Raw genomic sequence first — 3,847 nt, 5'->3', positions numbered from 1 at the left:
ATTTTTAAGGTAGAATTGGGGTCATGATAGTGGGGGGGTTGGAAGCATTAAAGAAATAAGAGGAAAGTTGTATGCTTCATCAGTGCTATACTGCACCGACTGGCTCATCTCTTCCTTGTGACTCCTCTGTAAGGGGATGTCCAATTGTCTACAGACGGGCTTTGGGTCTCCACTCTGCACTCCCATTCATTCACATTGATATGATTTTTTTGTTCTGGGTCTTTGATGCCTGATACCTGATCCCATCAACACCTCATTTTCCCACAGGCTGGTGTGCTTCTTCCACGTGGGCTTTGTTGCTTCTCAGCTAGATGGCCTTTAAGATCCCAGGTGCTATATGTTTTGATAGCTAGGCACCATCAGCTTTCTTCACATTTGCTTATGCACCCATTTGCCTTCATCAATTGTCATGTTGGAAAGGTATCACGGAATGCCAGGTTAATAGAACAAAGTGTTCTTGCGTTGAAGGAGTACTTGAGTAGAAGCCCAGTGTCTGTCTGCTTCCTTAATACTTATCTTATCATATAAATATGTGTACATAGATCTATTTCCCTATCATTTTATATATATATATGTATGTGTGCATACATATATATATATACACACACACACATTTATTTGTACATGCCTGTATTTAAACCTCTGTAAATGTACTGTGTCTTCTAGTTCTTTCTACTTCCTTTTACTTTCCTCTTATCCCACTATCATGTTTGGCCTTCCTTCAGATTTCAGTAATTCCTCTCGGCTACATTGCCCTTGATCAAACCCCACCAGGCATCCTATGCCCTCCTCGCCATCAATTTCAAACCACTTGTTGTTCCCTTTTCCCTGGGTTTGTTGACACCCCCCTCACACTCTATGGTGTCCCCTGGAACCATTGGTCCCTTTGCTTTCTCCTCTGGATTGTTTATCCTGCTTATCTTCTCTATCGGCATGCAGAGACAATAATATGTGCAAAAACAAGACAGAGCAAAACAAAACAACAAACCAAAAAAAGCCTATAGTTTATTGACCTTTATGAGTGTTTTCCAATTGACTCTGAGGGGGTGCCACACCCTGGCCCCAAAGTCTATTTCTGGTCTTCCCCGGGGTTGTCATTGCTTTGCTCCTCTTGCTGCTCTATTGCACACCCTTAGCGTTTCACCTGGTGTGGTGGGGTCAGATCGGGCACAATCCCCGCACTGTGCCTCCAGTGTTGTCCCCCATAGCGCTATGGGTCAGTGAGGGTCGTGTCTCGTAGTAGGGTCGGCCCTATGGTTTTCTCTGTGCATTTGCTGCTCTGAACAGGAAAATTGTCCCTGGCGCTTAATGGGCCAGGATGTGTTCCAGTCTTTCCTTCCCTCTTCGTTAGGTCCTGTGTGCTGTGACCAGATGTGCCCCTCTCCCTGAGCTTCAGTGCTGTCCTTGGTGGGGAGTGGACGGGAATCAGCAGTTCCACGTAGTTGGCATTAGGGCTAGCCCCCCAAGACCTATTGACTCCTTGCTTCATGTCAGTATCAAAGTCATCTTTGAGGCTTCACCTTCCTAAATATGCAGGAGACTAGGGGAAAATCAACAATGAAAGCCAGGATACCAGTTACCACCCAGACTGAGTAATGTGAGGCGGGTTCCAGCTTGCTTTTGTGGCCTGGCTAAGCTCTGGTGACCATGTCCAAGTGCTGGATGGGCAACTCCAAGATCATTGGCTCAAACCCACCAGCCACTCAACAGATGATGTTTTCTGCTCTTTACACTGTCCTATCGGGTCGCAGAGTCAGAATCAACTTACTGTTCGTTTTCTCCCTGGGGTCACGTGTGTTGGACAGCTAACCTCAGGGTTATCTGCAAACCCATCAGGTGTTCCACAAAGGAAAGGTGACGTTTTGCTCCATAAAGATTTACAGCCTTGGAAAACCAAAAGGGCAGTTCTACTGTCCTATAAGGTTATGATTTAGAATTAACTCGGCGGCAGAGTTTGAGGATTTTTTTGGTTAATACTGCTCTGGAAGTCAAAACCAGCATATTAAGTGAAGAAAAATGTTTAATAGAAACTATCACTATTTATGATTATGTCCTTGAAAGGGCCAAAAGAACCCGAAAATTAGAATGCGAACTCTGCAAAGTTAAATATAAAACTAGCATACAGAAATCAAATTCCCAAATTGAAAATAAGAAAAAAGACATCAAATATCCGGGTGGCAGGAGAGGGAGAAAATGAGCTGATTACCAAGGGCTCAAGTAGAATATGTTTTCAGGATGAGGCCAACAAATGTACAAAGTGCTTGACACAATGGATGTATTATGAATTGTGGTAAGTCCCTAAAAAAATGATTTAAAATTTTAAAAAATCAAATTCCCATTATCTAATAATAGGATGACATTACGCATCTGGAAATTACTCAAGTAAATGACGTGAAAGTCTCTTTGGAGGAAACAATAAAACACAGAGAATGCTGTAAATACTTCCTTTCTCCTCCAAATACTTATAAAACCATTAAAAAAAAACAGGATGAAGTGGGAATAAAATCTTTTAAAAAACACACAAAAACACTGTCCATTGAGCTGCAGCCAACCCACAGTAGCCCTCTGGAGTTTTCGAGACTTAATCTTTACGGGGGTAAAGAAACTACCACTTTCTAATGTCTAACTTGTTAGGAACAGAGCCCAACACTGAGGCCCTGACAAGACACTAACCCTGAAGGCAGGTCTTCATAGTAAATGCAATCATTGGGCCCCTTCTTCCCTAGCACGGCCAGGAACAGCCCCCTTAAGGCAGGCTTACTCTGGGATGGGCTTACCTTCCCCATTTGTGGTGCTTTAGCTAGTGCCAGACACAAGACAACACAGGGAGTTGCGACAAATCATCTCGCATCTGACAGGCTGAGATTTAAGCGTTAGCTCCAGAAAGCACCTCAACAGGGTAAGGGTCCAAAACTTAAGTACCAACAATCAGAAAATATTTTGCAGTAAGTGTATAAACACTAAATCAGACTTCTATATACCATGGAATTCGGGACAGATAAACGCTTCAGAACAGTAATGGGAGCAGCAATATCATGAGGGTAGAGGAATGGCTGAGGAGGGTGAAGGGAGAACGGAGGACCCCATCACAAGGTTGGATACATAGCCCCTCCACCACCGCCAAATGGGCGAATAACAAATGTGGGTGAAGCGAAACAATGGACGATGTAAGATACAAAATAGTAATATATAACTGATCAAAGATTCACAAAGGGAGGGGGGGGAAGAGCATGATGGCAACATCTGTACAAATATGATAAAACACGTATGGAATGTTATGAGAGCTGTAAAAAGACTTCTAAATAATGCTAAGTACATTGGGAAAAACAAATAGATCCAGGAACTAAGGGAACAGTAGCCCGAAGATCCTCTAAGTTAGCTTGTGCCACTCATCTCCTAACTGTGGGCTCTGCAGTTAAAAGTCCTGGTCCCAAAAGGCCATGCACTTTCTTTACCAGGGCCCACAGTGAGAATCCAATACAACCACTTCAGCAGCAGATCTTGAAATTGTTGAAGTTGTTGCCACTTATGCCTACCTCTGATTCAGTACCAGGCCCAATTGCTCTGAATGTTTTATGTCTAATCCTATCCCTGGAGAATACTGAAATGACAACAGATACTCACTGAATAGGTTGGGGGTGGGGGGCCCTTGGGGAAAACTGAACTTTTCAAAAAGGAAGCTATTTGGAACTGGTACTATGTAATTTGTACTGTACCCCAAACCAAAAGAAAATTTACCACAAATTTATTTTCATGGGATAGTTATCTCTTTCCCATTAGAAATTATTCCCTAAGACATCTTACTTCTAACCCAAAAAAAGACACAAATACAAAAATATGCATTCCA

The sequence above is a fragment of the Echinops telfairi genome, unplaced genomic scaffold, assembly GCF_000313985.2.
Source record: "Echinops telfairi isolate 266 unplaced genomic scaffold, ASM31398v2 ScPeMD7_12;HRSCAF=54, whole genome shotgun sequence".
In the NCBI taxonomy this organism is placed as follows: Eukaryota; Metazoa; Chordata; class Mammalia; order Afrosoricida; family Tenrecidae; genus Echinops; species Echinops telfairi.
The sequence above is the reverse complement of the archived record's forward strand: the minus strand, read 5'-3'. Positions refer to the sequence as shown.